The sequence below is a fragment of the Sus scrofa genome, chromosome X (assembly GCF_000003025.6).
Source record: "Sus scrofa isolate TJ Tabasco breed Duroc chromosome X, Sscrofa11.1, whole genome shotgun sequence".
NCBI lineage: Eukaryota > Metazoa > Chordata > Mammalia > Artiodactyla > Suidae > Sus > Sus scrofa.
In genome coordinates, this window is record NC_010461.5 from 85,344,430 (window position 1) to 85,365,107 (window position 20,678).

At 39.8% G+C, this 20,678-nt stretch overlaps 1 protein-coding gene across 1 annotated transcript in view; it reads left to right on the forward strand.

The window, feature by feature from the left end:
* The window catches only part of IL1RAPL2 (interleukin 1 receptor accessory protein like 2), a 1,116,804-nt gene continuing 1,099,563 nt past the window's right edge, over nt 3,438-20,678 (forward strand). The window contains exon 1 of the mRNA XM_001925154.7: nt 3,438-4,449. The gene's annotated coding sequence lies outside the window, so the exon portion shown is untranslated. The remainder of the gene's footprint in view (nt 4,450-20,678) is intronic.

Here is a 20,678-nt window from a genome sequence, read left to right on the forward strand (position 1 = left end):
TAAATTCTCCCTTCGAATTGTTGCAATTTTCTCCCACTTTATGGTTTTGACTTTGCCTATGGTGTTTTATTTTTCTTTGCATAACTGCTTAATTAATATGTAGTAAAATGTATCAGTCTCTTTTCTCATGGTTCATGGGTTTTAAGGCTTGCTTAGAAAGGTGCTTCCCCACCTGCAGAGGGTCACTCCTTGAAATTCTGATTTAATAGATCTGGGGCATACTTCCAGGAATCTTTAATAAGGTACTAAACTGGCAATTTGGGCCATCAGCCAGGTCTAAGTACATGGATACAATAAGATCAAGTATGTAGGGCAACTGGTCAGCAAGTAGACACTCAATAACTATTTGCTCTCTAGTCTCACCTTATTATCCTAACAAGTAGCTTTGAAATTTACCTTGGGAAGAGATAAGTTTAAGTTCAGCATATTTTTTGGTTATTCATTTGCAAAACTATTTACCCCAATTATTAATTTCTTAAAGACTTTTGACTTCACTAAATGGTTATCAGCTCTTCTCACCATTAATCGGTGAGCATATATTGAGTGCTCATAATTTGTTAAACTCTTTAAAGTCTTGTTCTTAATATTATTGGGAAGATGATGATACTGGCCCTACCTTGGTAGAACATGGAACTGATTTGTTTATTCAGCAGTGATTGAATTTTATTAAGCTATGCCACACTCTCCCCTATTTCTTCATGTAATTAAGACCAGTTTTGCAAAAAGGCCATCTGTAGGTAGCGGTGCTAACCATAACTTGATATGGTCACGAAATACGTATGGCTTAATTGGCCTAAGCAGATATGACTCTAGCCTTGTTCTTTGGTGTTTATCATCTGACAGTGGTGCTGTCAGAACCTATTATTAACTCCTTAGGTGATTGTAATAAATGCCCTTTTTCATTCCCTGGGCTAAGCAGAGTTGAAAGATTTTCTTGAAAATGCTTCTCAATTGCTAATATGTATATGAGATCACCTGAGAATCTTGTTAAAGTGAAGATTCTGATTCAGTATTTCTGGGGGTGCATTTATATCAAACTCCCAGGTGATGCTCCAATGTTGCTGGTCCATGAATAATACTTTGAAGAGCAAGGCTCTAAAGCCATAAATTGTCACTAAATTCTTTTTGAGAAGTCAGTGGTTCCTTCCCCATTTTATTGGCATTTTGTTCCTATTTGGACTCTTTATTCCTATATTCCTCAAGTCTTTTGCAATTGCTTCATTTAAACCAGACTTGTACCATAGGCCAAAAAACAGCCTTCTTTGATGGGCACCAAGAGTCCTTTCTCCATCCAAAGAAGATCTACTGACCTGGGGTAATGCCTTAAATCCCCAAGTCTGGAAAGTATTCTTAAACCCTCTTGTGAAGGGTTGTGTTACCCTGGGGGAATAAGGTTAGCTAGAGTAGTTATGCATTTATCAGACTGGAACACCAATGCTAATCATTGTTATCAGCAGAGTGAGTACCGGAAGAATAACATAGGAGAACAAGTTTTGATGGAGCAGGAGGCACAGAAGTTGGATACATAATGGCACTGGGTGTTAGAGTGAGGTTGGGTGGATTCAGCATAGAAAGATGATTAAAAGGAATCAACAGGGCAGGAAGGGTGTGTTTTTTTGTCCCCTGTTTTGTCATTTAAAAAAAGTGTTGTCTACTTGACGAATTGCTTAGGGATATTATTCGCTGGTATCCCCAATGAGCTCCCTTCATCCTGACCAGTGGCTCTTTAACACCCTAACATGAGTGAGAAGACTCCTGGTTTGGCCAAATATCCTCCCCTGTGACAGTTTAGGTTCTAGTTTGAGCCCAGGGCCCAGGGCATGAAGGCTAAGCTCTATTCTAAAGGAAAAACTGGAAGCACCAGACTCCCAACCAGGAGGATGAGATGTGAGATGTTTTTCCCCCTCTGAGTGGCCACAATCCTGGGCTTGTTGGAAGCCCTTGGGGTTGAGAGTGAGTAACATTAGTTTAGGTGAGGCTGTTTCGTTGGAAGTGGTGAGGAGGACTGCTGAGGACAAGCACACAGGCAGAGAGGGACGTTTACATGAGCTCTACAGCAAAGAGCAAGGGAGAACTGGCTGTCTGGTGCCCATTGGAAGAATGGGCTTTTATCTGAAAAGAGGAGCTGTTAGAGAACGGAAGCAGAAACTGCAGGACATTGCCCCTGTTTCCAAAATACAGCCTCTCCCCACCCCGCGCCCCTCTCCGCACCACCCCCTACCCATAAACAACAAAAACTTGGGAAGATAGCTTAGTTTTGGTTCCTGTCAAAAGACCTTTTCTTCCACACCTGACCTCTCTTGACTTCCCGACCGAACCGCAATTGCAGAAATAATTTTCCAGGGTGGGGTTTTGCGGGATTTAATGAAATAGCCAACGTCATAAAAGGAGTGCATAAACTTGGCATGAGAGGAGAGAGAGGGACAGTAACTTTGATCGTGCACAGATGGGGCCTTAAAAGTCTAGGGGATGGTGGTTCAAGACCAAGTGGCCAAGAAAGCTGGAGGAAGGGTCTGCGCTGCTCGCTGCACTCGGGTATCTCAGTTGCTCCCTCTTGTTCCCGCTCTCAGTCTCCGTCTTTGGCTCGCTCGCTAGCTCGCGCGCTCTCTGTACATAATGCAAAGCGATAGAGCGGCCTCAGGAGAACAGCTGGAGAAAGCTTAAAGAAAAGACAAATTAATAGGAGTCTAGCGCAGCAGCAAATGCTGGAGCTCAGCTGACCCGTTAAATGAGCAATCCTGTTAAGTGTGTTAATCAGCAAGGCGCCAGTGAGCCAAGCAGAACGCTCTGGGAGATACCTGGCGTGGAAACGGGTCTCTTCATCCGCAGCAATTCAAACTCTGTCAGTTCTTGAGTCGTAGTCCCTCTCTCCTATCACTCTTAAAGAGAGGAGCTCCAGAGCTGCGTGACCTTGGAGACGCATGTGGTCAGGAGCGCCTCAGGTGCGAGACATCAACAATCATTGTCTGGGTTCTATCTCCGAGCGTATCCTGGGGTCCCAGCTCTCCCGTATGATTGGCGGGACTGGAGAACCCTGAGACTTAAGGATCTCTAATCAGGGAGGGGTGGAAAAGAGGAGTTCTTTCTGGTACCAGGAAGCTCTTACTATGAATATAATCAGGTGGCTTGAATCTTTAATAACATCAAGTTCTGGCCTTTGGGGGAGCCAAGCAGGTGAACTCCTGGCTGAACTAGATACCTGTTTAATGGTGTAAATGGGGACCAGGATAGGTGAAAAACTTTGCTTCGTGGCTTTCCCTGCCTTCACTGGCCCAGTTCAGCGCTAGCCAACCGAGTACCCGGCCTACTCCGGTACGGACGCTAGACGGCGCTGCTGGGACACGCTTTCCTTCTCCCGGAAAGGTAAGAAGCAAGTATTTTTCTTTTTAAACCAGAGGATGGCGGGCGGGGGGGTGGGGGAAAGGGGCCCCGGGTTGGCAGCCTTTTCCACTCTCCCTCCCCGCGCTCCTAAATCCAAAGGGGTGTGGAAGAGGAGGAGGAGCAGCAGTAACCCTTTTCCGTGACGTGCCAGAGCGGTTCTCTAATCTCCACCTCCTTCCCGGTGTAATCAGTCAGCCCGGAGGCATCAAACTGTTAGCGATGGAGACGCAGCTGTAGGTGATTTCCACTACTCTCCTACCCCGACTCTAGGTATATTTTGGAGGCTACAGCAGCAGAGATGGCATGATGTGAGGCGAGCCTGGAGCGCACTTCCCAGGCATCGCTTCTTCTTCAGAGAGAGGGGAGATATATAGGCTTTTGCGCACTGGCTGGAGAGGGTTCCCCACCAAGGTTGGAGCAATAGGCTAGAGAGAGGCGGGGAGGCAGAGTTCGCACCTGCAGCCTGCGCTAAGGTCAGGGCGATAGGGCTGCTGCCCTCGAGGGCGTTCGTGCCTCAGGAGAGGTGTGAGAGCCACGGGCTGAGGCGCCTGCATCCCGCGGTTACAGCATTTGTCCAAGACGAGGTCGGGCGGGAGCAAGGCTGCTCCGAAGCAAAGTCTCAAAGAAGGACGAGGCTGGAGGACAGGAGACTTAGGAGAGTCTGCCACAGGGCCAAGAGGAGGCACTTGCTATTCTAACTTAGGGGCTGAATGGAATCCCCTTTAACCTCCCCAAGTTCAGTTCCCCCTAAAGTACACAGAAGCTCTGCTGAACTCTAGAAATCTTCCCTGGGCGGGGAGAAGTTTTCCAGCATCCTTTTTTGCTAGGACGGGGAGTGGAGGAGGCAGTCGGGGCTGCCCTGTCCGCTGCTCTGGAAGACACTGTCTTCCCCGCGCCTCCTCCAGCGCCTTTGGGCATCCTCTTTGTCGCCCGGAAAGCTCGAGCCCGCGCTCTCTGGAACCCAGCTCTCCATCTCGTCCTGGACCGAGGCCCATCGCCCCAGACATGGAACTGCACGCTTGAGCCCTGCTGGACGTCCCCGGCTGTTTTGCAAGAAGACTCGGACAGGTAAAGCCCATTCTCAAAATCGAACAGCTAGCTGGCTGATGAGGGCCAGGGAATAACGTACTGGGCTCTCAGGTGACAGCAGGGAGCAGGCAGGCAGGCTGTGGCAAAGGGAGCTCTGCCTCTCTCGCATCGCTGGTCCCCGCGCCAGGAAATGCTGCCAGTTTCCTTTCCCGGCTTCAGCTCTCCCCGAAAGTTTAGGGACTAGAGCTCCCAAGGTCAGGGGCTCCTGGCCGCGCAGGAGGAGCGCGCGCCCGCGGTGCCAGGTGCCTGTGAGCCTGTGAGCTGCTGGATCTTTGCGCTCTCTGCGGCCGAAGCGCCGGCTTTGTAGCCTGGAAGGCACTTTCCTATTAGGTGCTTCTTTCTGACTCTACCCACGTTTCTGCCCGCAGCCAGGAGAGCAACCAAGGGGACGCGGGCTGAAGGTGGCTCGGGGGTGGAGCAGTGAGGGGTGGAGCACGAGATAAGGTAGAGCTTCTGGCGATCCGAGGCCATCTCTGCCCGCTTGCCCCGACAACCCGAAGGGGCTCCCGGGAAGAGTCTGGGGTGCCACGACTCCTTTCCCACAGAAATCTCTGCTCCCCATTGAACCTCGCGCGGGTTTCTCAGGTGGAATGATCCTCTCTGAACCATTGCTCAAGGGAGAGGAACGACCCGCGCTTTAGACTCCTTGCAAAGGAACCTCAGAGAGGTAGAGGAGGTGCAACCCGACTTGCCACTCTGGGCCTGCAATGGGAGCAATTAGCTTGATTTGTCGCTATCAGACCGTTAGGAAACAAGCTTTAGCAAAGTGACTTGGCAAAGGAAGTGTGTTATAACAATGGTCGGTTCCAGGGTTTTCTCCTAGTTTCTGCACTACCTCCCCCTTCCCTTTTCTGTGGCCCAGGGACTTTGCAGGAGACGTCAGTAAAACAGGTATTTAAGGTTTCCCCCATGCCACCCATGAAAGTTGTGGCTGGGCTGGAGTGCTGGAAAAGTACCTCTTGTCTAAAAGCTAATCTGGAGCCCACCTCCGTCTGGTGTGGTTTTTTTTTGGGGGGGGGGGCAAAAATCTATTCACAAATAATTGATCTCATACTAGTACATTCAGTCTCACCTTCTGTTGACTTCCAAGAAGAATGCTTTATTTTCCTGGCCAGGGGAGACAAATTGTAGATTATTAAACATGCTGCACTGTCCTGCTGGGGTCAGACCCCTAAGTAAGGGAGGAAGGCAGGAGGGAGGGAAGGAGGAAAGAACTTTGTCCCCAAAGACTTGCAGGTTCAGCAGGCATGTATTATTGCTCAGGAAGGATGCCTGGGTTACAGGATCCCAAGGGAGGGAAGGAGTTAAGTGTCCAGGATAGGCATGGAGGACTGGGGGCCATTTCCCCACTGACACCCTCAACTCTCCCACACCAGCACGGTCTCCCTCTGAGGGGCTGGGGGCCAGTGGTGTTGTTTCCCTACTGGATTCTTTGCCAACAGGGTAGCAGGCGCTGCCTGGTCTTGCAACTCAGAAGACATTTTTCTCAGTGCTACTTGCTTCCCCAAACAGGAATTAGGCAACTACTCTGGGGCCTAGGGTGAGTGAAATTCTCAGTTATACCTGAGCCAGAGGCTTTAGGGGAAGTGCCTACCTGTACCCACTCCATCCTTTGTACTCCTCCTCTGCAGAGCAACCTGTCATAGGACCACTGACTGGACTGTGCTGTGGCTGGACCCCATTGTGGTGCCTCTGGCTCTGGGCTGCCTGCTCACCATGTAAGCTCTCCAGTTTGGGGGCTGCCTTGGGCTAGACAGCCTGCAATTATCTGTGGTTGAAGCAGATAATTTAAATAGAAAGCATTTAAATGTGGGTAAAAGACTGTGGCACCAGAGGCTCTTAGTTCTCCCACTCTTGCCCCAGCTGATTGGAAGGAGGGGCAAGATGTGATCAAAGCTGTTCTGGTGACTGTGAGCCATGGTCATTTATATTTCTGTCCCATAGGCCAAGGCCAGGCCTTCAGAGCAAAAGGGCTGGGAATTTAAGCCCATTTTTGCTGCCCTCAGTGATATGTGGATGGTCTTAACTCAGGTTGATCAATGGGGTCATTTTCAATTTCTCTGAGGCTCCCATTGCTGGAAGCTCTGGCTACAGGGGCTAAAGGCACTTATCAGGCACAGAGAATGCAGGGGTGCCTCTGAACCGTGGTGTTGACAAGTCAAATTGAGTTTGAATCTTGATTTCCTAAAACATGGTTCTTTAATTGAGTAAAATTTTCCTGTTTACCAATAATTGGTGATAGAGTCCATTTATACGCTGCTTGCTAGGATGAATGGATGGCATGGCTACCTGGGGAATAGTCCAAATTACCCATCTGCCACACATCTCCACAAGTACTAAGCCACTGGAGTTTTATTTGGCTTTAAGAAGACATACTCTTAAATATTCAACCTTATAAGAGAGATGAATTATGAAGTGGCTATTCCAGTTTTGTTTGAAACAAACTTCACTCTATCAATTATGTTGGCTTGCATAGTTCATTGAAGTGGCTCTGGGCAAAACATTTGCTATTTGAGAAGAGGAAAGGCTGGAGAAGTACAACAAATTAAAATATGGTTGAAATGATCTTACACTATGGTGAAACAGAATTGTGTGTTTACATCTCTTCCTTAAAGGAAGTCATCCCCATGTGCAGCTTGATGGCCTACATGGATTCTGTGATGATTGTTGTAGTATGATGAAACTTAAGGAAATAAATACATTTCTTCCCTTGAACTTGAATTACATTTCCTCCCTTGAACTTGAATATTTCTGTAACTGAGGAAGTACCAATGGCAGCCAGGACTGTTAGAAGAATGCACATGTTGCCTTCATTTGAAAACTACTGTAAGCTCTTTGGTAAAAATGCACTGGGACCAAGTGGAAGAAATTTTAAAAATCCCAAATTTTAGCTCTTTCATAATAAGATATAAAAGAAAGATCAGGATTTCCCACTGTGGTGCAATGGGATTGGTGGTATCTGGGGAGCACTGGGACACGTGTTCGATCCCCAGCTGGCACAGTGGGTTAGGGATCTAGTGTTGCCACACAGCTGCAGTTTAGGTTGAGACTGCAGCTCAGATCTGATCCCTGGCCTGAGAACTCTGTATGCCATGGGGGAGCCAAAAATGAAAAAAAAAAAAAAAAAGTAAAGCTAACCACCCAACCTCGCCAACCTCAATGGTGTGGGCTAATAGGGCTTTTCAGGGCTGGTTTCTAGCTGTATCCAGCAGCCCACAGCCCTTAACCCCTGAGGTTTGTCTCTTGAGCTTATACCAGGAAGCCATGATCAGGCTAAGCTTGGTGGAGAAAGATAGATAAATGTTGAATGTGCAATGTGAGTTTTAATTATCCTGAGCTAGGACTGGAAAATAAACCCCTTATTAAGTTTAGACTTGATTGAGCTGTCAGTATCATGGGATTTGCCAGAGTAAAACATGCTTGGCCAACATAAGGCCTGATGCAAAGATGTACTACATGGGTCCATTTGGCTAAAGCCACCAATGAACTCAGACTCTTTGGGCTGCTTCCCTTTGAAATGGCTTCCAATGAGATCAGAGGCACTGGAGTGAGTCCATCGTGGGCTAGTTTCTCTCTGGCTTCCCCAGCCACAGATATTGCTCCAAATCTTTGATCAGTTAACCTAAATACATATTCTCTGTGCCAAGAAGCCCAGCTTTAACTGCCTTCTTTTTCTGTTTAAAGCTCACCTCTTCATGTAGCTATTCCTTGGCTTTTCTCCTGATTTTCAAAATACATTTAAAAAATTTATTATAGTATAGTCAATTTACTACGTTCCTTCAGTTTCTGCCTTTTTTCTAGGGCCGCTTCCTGTGGCATATGGAAGTTCCCAGGCCAGGGGTTCAATTGGAGCTGTAGCCGCCGGCCTACGCCAGAGCCACAGCAATGCAGGATCCGAGCCGTGTCTGCGACCTACACCACAGCTCATGGCAACGCTGAATCCTTAACCCACTGAGCAAGGCCAGGGATCGAACCCACAACCTCATGGTTCCTAGTTGGATTCGTTAACCACTAAGCCACAATGGGAACTCTGTGTGTATTCTTTTTTTTCATACTGTCTTCTATAGTGTTAAACCTGGCTTACCTTACTCCTTTTTCTTGGTCTATTGGCATGTAAAATGTACTTATATACTAATTTGAGCCCCCTTTCCCAATCTCAATCATCTGTGGTTCCTGTATGCTCATCCATTCCTGCCTCAGATATCCTGTCTTTATTAAATGCCCTGAATTCTATCTCTGAAATAGGTTTTCTCTTTTTCTCTTTTCCCACTGCTACCTTTCCCTGTTAAGTCCTCTGAATTCTTTTCTTTTTTCTCTCCCTTCCTCCCCTTTCCTTCCTCCCCTTTCCTTCCTTCCCCTCTTCCTCATTCACTCCCTCATTCCCTCTTGACCTGGTCTGCTATAAAAAACCTCCCCTTATTGTCTTTAGTATGCTCTCCAATATATTCTGAATATTAGAACTAATCTCCCTGAAATTCTTTTAGTTCTTAAAGGTATTGAATACCTAGTGAGTGGATTAAGTGGTATGGATTGTTATGGAATCCGAAAGACTTTCTGACAATTAGTGTTGCCCAATACATTAAATAGGTTGCATCATAACCCTAGGAAGTTCTTCATCACCGAAGGTATGTACCTGGCATGGCCAACCAATTGGTAGAAATTCAAACATCAGATCTGGGAGATTGAACTGGATGACCTGTTATTATAAACCCAGAGATTCAATTATCCTTTAAGTATCCAGGGAAGTAAGTAGGGTCCAAATAGGAGACAACCTATCAGTTTACCTGCTGAAATTACAATTTTTAAAAATTATTACTAAGACTTGTGTTTTAGAGTCTTTTCGGTAATAGTCTGTTTCTATGCCTGAATAGGTTGCTTTGTTCTGGCTCACTTGGGTGTGTGTCATTGTGAGAACTATCTAGATCACTATACTTTGTTATTAATTTTTAACATTTGTACTTGCTTTATACTTTGTTAAATGCTTTCCCTCTTATCTTGCGTAATATTCAAAATAATCTTGTGAGGTGGGTTATTCTTCCATATTACATATGCTAGAAACCAACCAACCAACCATATATTTAGATGATTTTCCCAACGTAATACAATTAAGTTGGGAAACGATTTTATTGATATCACAAATCTGTTATTGCTCTCAGGTCCAGAGCTCAGATGACACTAATGTGTCTTCATTCTCTCTCTGCTAGTTATAAAGTCAAGACCAGATTCTTTGGATAGAAATCTGAGGCCTTTGGAGATTTAGCTTGAGCCTACCTAGTCAACCTTTTCTCACTACCTCTCTGCTCACATGATGACCTAGCTGAACCAGACTACTCACCGTTGTTCAACATAACCTTTGTAATCTATCCATTGTACCTTTGATTGTGCTTCTTTTAACCCAGAATGTCTTCCTCCTGCCCCTCTCATCTCTATTCCTCTGCCTGTTGAGAATGAACCATATTCAAGAAGCAGCTTAAGTGCTGCCTCTTCTATTTAGCCCTCCCTAATCTCTCTCATGTTCCATAGCCAAGAGGATTTCTCCCTTCTTGTAACTCCCTTGACAATTTGTTGAGTCTTCTTTTATGGTACTTGGTTTGTTCTAAAACTATTATTGTTATCCATCATTTTATATCCTTTACCAAAGTTTAAACTTCTTGAAGGCTTTCTAATCTGTCTCTTATTCTGTAGCGTGCCATGAATACAGGAGGGATAAATTTTATATATATATATTTGAGTTGCCATTGAGATCTGTGTTATCTTTGCATGTTACTGAATATCTCTTAAGTGGCTGTTACAGGTTAAACTGGAAATTGCCAAATTTATTATCAGCCAATAATCCTATGAAACAGTATAATAGGGTAGTGATTTTTTTAATAGTTACACTCTAGAAGTGCTCTGTCCAATAAATATTTGATCATATATTTATTTAAATTGATGACAATGAACTAAAAGTAAAAATTCAGTTTCTCACTCACCTTTCAAGTTCTCAAAAGCTACACGTGGCTAATGATTACCCTAATGGAATGTTCAACTATAGAGCATTCCCATTGGTGTAGAAAGTTCTGTTGGACAGTTGCTGTTCAACAATGGTTCTCCACATTTATTTCCACCTAGAAACATGATCACAAAGGCAATTGATTTAATGGACTTATGCAGACTTATTCACAGTCCCCAGTGCCACTGCACTGCCACTTTCCTTCTCTCTTAGAACATAAGTTAGATAGTAACATTATGGGAATCACTTTGACTCTATTTGAGGGGAAAATGAAATGTTTACACCACATGAAATACCAAAAAAAAAAAAATTCAGATGAGATTCTGAAGAAGAATTATAAGGAAATTGCTGTTCCAAATATAAAATATAAATTGTACTAGAAATCAGAAAATTAAATGCTATGGTATTTGTTTAGGAGCAGACACATCATTGTAACAGAGAACACTGTTTCTTTGAAAATAGTAAACTATTTCCAAGTATGTTGTGAATTTTAAGATATGATGAAGAGGCACATCAAACGTTTGGGTTGGGAAGAAAGGACAAGTTTTTCAGTAAATGTAGTTAGGACAAAAGGATATTGTCATTTGAGGGGAAGTTTAATAAAGCTACATCTTTATTCACTGTTTATTTATTTCATTATTTATTTATTTACTGTTTAGGGCCACACTCTCGGCACATGGAGGTTCCCAGGCTAGGGGTCAAATCAGAGTTGTAGTCACTGGCCTACGCCAGAGCCACAGCAACGTCAGATCCGAGCCACATCTGGGACCTACACCACAGCTCATGGCAATGCCGGATCCTTAACCCACTGAGCAAGGCCAGGGATCGAACCTGCAACCTCATGGCTCCTAGTCAGATTTGTTTCCACTGAGCCACAATGGGAACTCCTTTTTTTAAAAAATTTTTTTAATTTAATTTTTTATTTTTATTTTTTATTCACTATTTAAATCAAAGCCCTAGCTGTATCAAAGATTTAAATGTAAAGAAATTTAAACTGTAAAGGTATTGGAGAATACATTAAAATTTATACATTATTATTTTTATTTTTGTTTTCATAAAATTTATTTAAAAGTTAACAGTCCTCACATTGTTTTTAAAATTTTTATTAAAATATGGTTGATTTACAATGTGCCAATTTCTGCTGTACAGCAAAGTGACTCAGTCATACATATATTCAAATTATTTTTTTAATATCATTTTCCATCATGGTCTATCCCAGGAGACTGCATTTGTATTATACATTAGGATCATGTTGTTTATCCATTCTAAATGTAATAGTTTGAATCTACTAACCCCAAACTCCCAGTCCATCCCACTTCCTCCCCCCACCTTGGCAACCAAAAGTCTGTTGTCTGTGTTTGTGAGCCTGTTTCTATTTTGTGCCGTATTTAGGATTCCACATATAAGTGATATCATATGGTATTTGTTTTTCTCTTTCTGACTTACTTCACTTGGTATGAGAATATTTAGTTGCATCCATGTTGCTGCAAATATCATTACTTCATTCTTTTTTTATGGCCGAGTCGTAGTCCATTTTACATATGTGCCACATCTTCTTAATCCATTTATCTATAAATAGACACTTAGGATGTTTCCATGTTTTGGCTATTGTGAATTTAGGATGTTTCCATGTTTTGGCTATTGTGAATAGTTCTGCAATGAACATACGGGTGCATGTATATTTTTGAATTATAGTTTTTTCCAGATATATGCCCAGGAGTGGGATTTCTGGATCATATGGTAGTTTTATATTTAGTTTTCTGAGGAGCCTTTGTACTGTTTTCCATAGTGGTTCTATCAATTTACATTTCCACAAACAGCGTAAGAGGGTTCCCTTTTCTCTGCACCCTTTCTAGAATTTGTTATTTGTAGACTTTTTAATGATGACCATTCTGACTGGTTTGAGGTGTTACCTCATTGTAATTTTGATTTGCATTTCTCTAAACTGTTTTAAAGTTTATATATTTAACATGGTTTGTATTTATAATATTTTTTACAGTTTTGAGATTATGGAAGGTTTTCTAATCATTTTATGAAGAGTGATGATTAAATTTTATCTTTAAAAGAAACTCTAGGACCAAAATATACCATATCAAGACTGAAAAACAACAAACTAGGAAAAAAATATCTGTGACACATAACAAAGGTTAGATATTCTTAACATATAAAGATCTTACACATATCATTAAAAAATGTCCAACAGAAAAATGGTGTAAAGTTATGAACATAATATTCATAAAAGGAGGAATAACAACAGACACTCTCTTTGGGGAAAAAAAAAAACTAACAGTTTTGGTCACCTATCAGATTAGAGGTTTATGAAATTAGCAAAACAGTGTGGGGATAGAGATGATATAATGCACTGTTTAAACTGGTATATTTCCAGATGATTATTTGGAAATCTGTATAAAAATGTAAAATGTAAAACCTTCTATGAGCCAATGATTTTACTAAGAATTTATTCTAAGAAGATAAATGCAAATGTTAAAAGATACGTATACAAGAATGTTCATTAACATTATTTTTGCTTTCTAAGGTTATTTCCAAAGCTTTGTTACTATAAAAAAACTAGCCATAATAGTGGATTGACTAGGTAGACTGGGATATGTCAATGTAACTGATTACTACGTACACATTAAAGATTATGTAGACCTATATTTATTGATAGGGAAATATAGCCATATATATAATTTAATGGAAAAAGTAGGTTACAAAGCAGCATAATTCAATTTCTGAATACTTCTATGTATTTTATACAGCTACATGTGCATTAAAACATGAAAATGTATAGGAAATTATTCACCAAAATGTTCACTACAGATGGAGGGATTGTGGATTTCCTTTTTAAAATGTTAGTGCTTTTAATTACTGTCTGTATTTATAGTGTGAATTATAAAAGCATATATGATACAATGCAGGTAAAAAACTTAACCTGGTATACAATATTCAAATGCTTGATGCATGGTGGTGGTTATGCATATCATTTACAGAATAAACTAGTCTAAGTTAGATGCAAATTTCATAAGGATTCAAGTGACAAATGTGGAAAAAGGAAAGTATGTAATAGCTTGAATACAACAAATTAATTTGGAGAGAGTTCCTAATAAAAATAAAGGAATAAAAAGTCAAGAGAAATCAATGCATTATTTTACTTAACATTGGAAATGTGTATGTGTAAAATATACAACAATAACAGATACACTGGGATAAGTACTTGCACTATATGACAGATAAAAGGCCTATTTTTTACTCCAAAAATACAACTTTTCATCAGCTAATCATACCCAAATATATTATTTGGATTCTTTTTTTTGTATTGCAAATGTATACACATATATGGTCATTGCAGTATTTCACAGCCCACTTCTGATAACAGCTGCATTATTTCTGGTGAGTTATGTAATTTCCCGATTTAATTAGATAAGTAGAGAGTCTCATAAGATGGGGGCAGATGCACCATATCTTAGTGTGGACTTAAACTTATCCCTAATTCCCTATAGATTTAAAGCCGCCAATGCCACTATCTGTACAGGAAACAGTCTTGCCAGTCTCAAAAATATAGCTGATTTTTTCCCCCTCTGCAACATTGTTTTTTTTTTTTTTAATACTCAGAGTCTATGTTACCATTTTGGAGAAAAAGCTTGGTACAATCTTTGTACTTCCATTGAAGGGGTGTTTAGAACTAACAGGCTCTACTGGTTCTTGAACCAAACTCAGCATTAACAGTGCCAAATCCTCAACTGGGGAAAAAGCCAGATGAGTGAGTGCCCAGATGTCCCTGGACAAAAATACCTGCCTTCAGCTTTCCAGGATACAAAAAAGTCAATTTCTCTGAGGTCTACTTCTTAATTCTTATTTAATACCTTTTTAGTGACACTGACACTGAGTTTGAACCAAGGACTATGACGAAAAGTCTCTTATATGTATACATCATAAGACAGCTAGCTGCTACTAGGGACTTATATTCTGGGCATTGTTCTAAGTACACTCACACACCACATATATACATACATACATATATATAAACCATATATATAAACCATTAAACATATATATATAATATATAAAATCATTTCTTCGTAACCTATCTCATTCAAAAGTAGGTAGTATTTTACTACTATTTTCAGAAGAGGAAACTGAGACACAAAATTCAGTAATTTGCCTAAAAAGTCACAGAGGTATTGAAATGACTGTTCTAGATGAGACCTAGCCAGTCTAGCTCTAGAATATAGGCATTTAAACATGATACAAAAGTATACATATACACATATGTATGGTAAGGTAGTTGAGTTATTTTATATTTTCTGCATGCTGTTGTAACAGGTCATTTTTAGTTCCTTTGTGTAGCTTTCAAATTTTCTACCATTAGTATATGATATTTATACAAATCACAAAGATACATTATATTAAAAATTGAATTAAAGCTTCAATTTGAGCCATGGACATAGCCCTCTCAACTCTTTTATTTTGCATTTTTAAATGTAATCTAGGCATTATTAGTACCATAGACCTTATTAATCAAAAAGCCCATTATTATTGGAAGGTAGTACTTGAAGTCTGTTGATACAAAGCTAGCTGTATTTTGCAACCTAAAGGTGCAATGGGAACACCCCTGAAACTTTTGCATTGAAGCCTAGAAAGTATAATGATTTCCAAGTTGATCCTAGTAAGAAATCTTATTAACACTTTTGTAATATTGCTTTCTTTCTTATCCAGCCTAAACCTTGTAGTATGTGCCTCTTGCTAGCCTTATCTTAAACCTGCCCAGAACACCCCTTATTCTTGAGTCAATCTAAACATATTTTTTTATGCTCCAGTATTTATGCTGAACTCCTCTAGAAAAAAAAAAATCACAACTTTGTCAGGACCAGGCACACAGCCAACACAAGGATGGTCTACAACCTAAGCTGGAATCTTCACAGCTGCTAGGAAGATTTAAAACATTTTTTATTGAAGTATAACTGATTTATAATATTACTTTCAGGTGCACAACATAGTTATTTGATATTTATATAGATTATACTCCATTTAAAGTTATTATAAAATATTGACTATATTCCTTGTGCTGTACATTGCCTCCTTGTATCCTATTTTATACCTACTAGTTTGTTCTCAGTATCTGTGAGTCTATGAGTCTGTTTTTGTTATGTTATAGTCATTTGTTTTTTAATTTTTATGGTCTACATGTAAGAAATATCCTACAGTATTTGTCTTTCTTTGACTTACAGGTCTATCCATGTTGTTGCAAATGGCAAATTTTTATTTTTTATGCGGAGTAATATTCTATCGTGTATATGTATGTGTGTGTATATATGTGTTTCTTTGTCCACTCATCTGTTGGTGGACACTTGTGTTGCTTCTATATTTTGGCTTGTAAATACAGGTTGTAAGTAATACTACTATGAACATTGGAGTTTATATATCTTTACACATTAGTATTTTGGTTTTTTTCAGATATGTACCCAGAAGTGGAATTGCTGGATCATATGGTAGTTCTATTTTTAATTTTTTGAAGAACCATTATACTGTTTATCATAGTGGCTGTACCAATTTATATTCTCACCAGTAATGTACTAGAATTCCTTTCTCTACAACCTTGCCAACATTTATTATTTGCTGTCTTTTTTATGATAGCCATTCTGACTAGTGTGAGGGCATTTCTCAATGTGGTTTTGATTTGCATTTCCCTTATGATTAGTGATATTACCATCTTTTCATGTACTTGTTGGATATTAGCATGCAATCTTTTTAAAGAAGAAAAAAATAGTATGTAATCTTTTTTTAAAAAGCTTCTTCAGGTCTTTTGCCCATTTTTTAAAATTGAGTCTGTTTTTCTGATACTGAGCTGCTTATGCCCTTTATAAATTTTGGATATTAACTCCTTATTAGACATATCATTTACAGATATCTTCTCCCATTCAGTAGATTGTCTTTTCATTTTGTTGATGGTTACCTTTTCTATGCAAAAAATTTTTAATTTAATTAAGTCCCATTTATTTATTTTGTCTCCCTTACCTGGGGAGACAGATCCCCCAAAATATTGCTAAGACATATCAAAGATGTATACTGCCTATGTTTTCTTCTAGGAATTTTATGGTTTCTTAGATTTATATTTTTAATCCATTTGAGTTTATTTTTTGTATATTGTATAAGAAAATGTTCTAATTTCATTCTTTTACATGTAGCTGTCCAGTTTCCCCAGCATCACTTATTGAAATTGCCTTTTCTTCCTTGTATATTCTTGTCTCCTTTGTCATAGAGTAATTGACCATATGTGTGTGGGTTTATTTCTGTGCTTTCTTCTCTGTTCCATTGATCTATGTGTCTTTTTTTCCCCCCAACACTATACTATTTTGATTACTGTATCTATGTAGCATAGTCTGAAGTCAGAGCATGATACCTCCAGCATTGTTCTTTTTTCTCAAGATTGCTTTGGAAATTTGGGGTCTTATTAGTTCCACAAAAATTTTAGGATTATTTGTTTTATTTCTATGAACAGTTTCATGAATATTTTTATTTATTATTTTTTGCTTTTGCAGGGCTGCACCTACAGCATATGGAGGTTCCTGGGCTAGGGTTCAAATAGGAGCTACAACTGCCGGCCTACACCACAGCTGCAGCAGTGTGGGATCTGAGCAGCATCTGTGACCTACAACACAGCTCATGGCAATGCCAGATCCTTAACCCACTAGGAAAGGCCAGGGATTGAATCTGTATCATTATGGATACTAGTTGAGTTTCTCACCTGCTGAGCCACAACAGGAACTCCTCATAAGTATTTTTATAGGGACTTCATTAAATCTGCAGAGTGCTTTGGGTAGAGTGGACGTGTTTACAACATTCTTCCAATCCTTGAATACAGGATATTTTTTCATTTATTTGTATTGTCTTCAATTTCCTTCATCAATGTCTTATACTTTTCAGAGTATAGATCTTTCACCTCTTTAAGTTTGTTCCTAGGTATTTAATTCTTTTTGGTGATTATAAATAGGATTATTTTCTTCCTCTTTTTGAGAGTTCAATATTAGTATAGAAAAGCAACATATTTTTATATTAATTTTGTATCTTGAAACTTTACTGGATTCATTTACTAGTTCTAATAGCTTTTTCATAGAAACAATAGGGTTTTCTATATACAGTATGGTGTCATCTGCAAATAGTGACAGACTTCTCTTCTAATGTGGATGCCTTTTATTTCTTTTTTCTTGTTTTGATTTCTGCAGCGAGGATATCCAATACTATGTTAAATAGAAGTGGCAAAAGTAGGCACCCTTGTCTTGTTCCTGATTTTAGAGGAAAAGCTTTCAGTTTTTCATTATGAGTATGATGTTAGTTGTGAATTTATCATAAATGCCCTTTATTATGTTGAGATATATTCTTTCTATGCCACCTTTGTTGTGAGTTTCATTTCATTTCTTTTCTTTTCTTTTTTTTTTTTTTTTTTTTTTTTAGGTCCACACCCATAGCATATGGAGGTTCCCAGGCTAGGGGTTAAATCAGAGCTGTAGCTACTGGCCTATGCCACAGCCACAGAAATGCCAGATCCAGGCCACATCTGAGACTTGCACCACAGCTTATGTCAATGCCGGATCCTTAGCTGGCAGGGATTGAACCTGTGTCCTCATGGATGCTAGTCGGATTCGTTTCTGCTGAGCCAAGATGGGAACTCCTCTTGTGAGTTTCTATCACAAATATATGTTGGATTTTGTCAAATGCTTTTTATATACCTATTGAGAAAATCATGTAATTTTTTTTATCCTCCCTTTTGTAATGTGGTGCATCACCCTGATTGCATTGTGGATATTGAACCATGCTTGCTTGCATCTGTGGAATAAATCCTACTTGACAATGGAGTATGAATTCTTCTTATGTGTTGTTTGGGTTTGTTTATTTTTTTGGCCACATGCATGGCATGTGGAAGTTCTCTGGCTAGGGATCAAACCTGCCACAGTAATGCCAACACCAGATCCTTAACCAGTTGAGCCACAAGAGAACTTTTCTTATATATTGTTTAATTTAGTTTGCTAGTATTTTTTTTTCCATTTTTTGGCCGCCCTGTGGCATATGGTACTCCTGGGCTCGGGATCAGATCCGAGCCACAGTCACAACCTAAGCCACAGCCACAGCTATGCTGGATCCTTAACCTAACGTGCTGGGCTGGGGGTTGAACCTGCATCTCATCACTCCTAAGATGCTGCAGATCCTGTTATGCCATAGTGGGAACTCCTGTTTGCTAGTGTTTTGTTGAGGACTTTTGCATCTATATTCATCAGGGTTATTGGCCTGAAATTTTCTTTTTTTGTTGTCTTTGTCTGCTTTTTGTATCAGTGAATTGGTAGCCTCATGGAATGAATTTGGGAGTGTTTCCTCCTCTTCAATTTTTTGGAGTAGCTTTGAAAAGATAGGTGGTAACTCTTTTTTACGTGTCTGGTAGAATTCCCCTGAGTAACTTTCTGGTCCTAGACTTTTGTTTGTTGGGAGTTCTTCGATTACTGATTCAATTTCTCTACTAGTAATTGGCTTATTCAGATTATCTATTTCTAGGAATTTATGCATTTCTTTTAAGTTGTCAAATATGTTGGCGTATAACTGTCCATAGTGTTCTTTTATGATTGCATTACTGTAATATATGTTATACTTTCTCCTATTTTCATTTATTTTATTTGAGTCCTCTCTGTTTTTCAGTTAATAAGTCTAGCTAAAGGTTTATCAATTTTTTCTTTTCAAAAACCCATCTCTTGTTTTCATTATCTTTTTTTTTGGGGGGTGTCTGTTTTATTTCAACTCTGATATTTTATATTTCCTTCCTTCTACTGACTTCAGGGTTTCCTTGTTCCTTTCTAATTTCTTCAGATAGTAAGCTTGGTTTTTTGAATGTGAGATTTTTCTCATTTCTGATGTAGGCTTGTATCTCTACAAATTTCACTCTTAGAACTGCTTTCACTGAGTCCCATAGATTTTGGCAAGTTGTGTTTTAATTTTCATGTGTCTCAGGGTATTTTATGATTTCCTATTTATTTCTTCATTGAACTATTGCTTTTTTTAAGTAGCATATTGTTTAATCTCCCCTGTAATTTACTTCTAGTTTCATAACTTTGTGGTTGAAAAAGATGTTTTATATAATTTCTATCTTCCTAAATTTTTTTATTACTCAAATGAGTTTATCACATCTGTAGTTGTATAATGATCATAACAATCCAATTTCACAGGATTTCCATCCCACAGCCCAAGCACATCCCCCCACCCCCCAAACTGTCTCCTCCAGAGACCATAAGTTTTTAAATGTCCATGAGTCAGCATCTGTTCTGCAAAGTTCACTGTGTCCTTTTTTTAGATTCCACATGTCAGTGAAAGCATTTGATGTTGGTGTATCATTGTCTGGCTGACTTCACTTAGAATGATAATTTCTAGGTCCATCCATGTGGCTAAAAATGCTGGTATTTCCTTCCTTTTAATGGCTGAGTATTATTCCATTGTGTATGTGTACCACCTCTTCTTTATCCACTCCTCTGTCAATGGACATTTAGGTTGTTTCCACATCTTGGCTATTGCAAATAGTGCTGCAATGAACACTGGAGTACATGTGTCTTTGCGAGTTGTGTTTTTCTCTGGATAAATGCCCAGAAGTGGGATTGCTGGCTCAAATGGTAGTTCTATTTTTAGTTTTCTGAGGCATCTCCATACTGTTTTCCACAGTGGTTGCACCAATTTACAATCCCACCAACAGTGTACTAGTGTTCCTTTTTCTCCACACCCTCTCCAGCACTGACTGTTTGTAGACTTTTTGATGATGGCCATTCTGGCTGGTGCAAGGTGGTACCTCAGAGTGGTTTTGATTTGCATTTCTCTAATAATGAGTGATGTTGAACATCTTTTCATGTGTTTTTTGGCCATCTTCCTAAATTTGTTGAGACTTGTTTTGTGACTTAGCATGTGAGTTAACATATGAGTTATTCTGAAGAACATTTCCATGTGCACTTGAATGTGTATTCTACTATTTTTGGATCAAATGTCCTTTAGGTATCTATTATGTCCAACTGATTTAATGTGTCATTTAAGGCCACTGTTTCCTTATTGATTTTCTCTCTGAATGATCTGTCCATTGATATAAGTTGAGTGTTATAGTCCCTCAATATTACTGTATTACTGTCAGTTTTCCTTTTATGTCTGTTAATATTTACTTTATTTATTTAGATATATATATATATATATATAT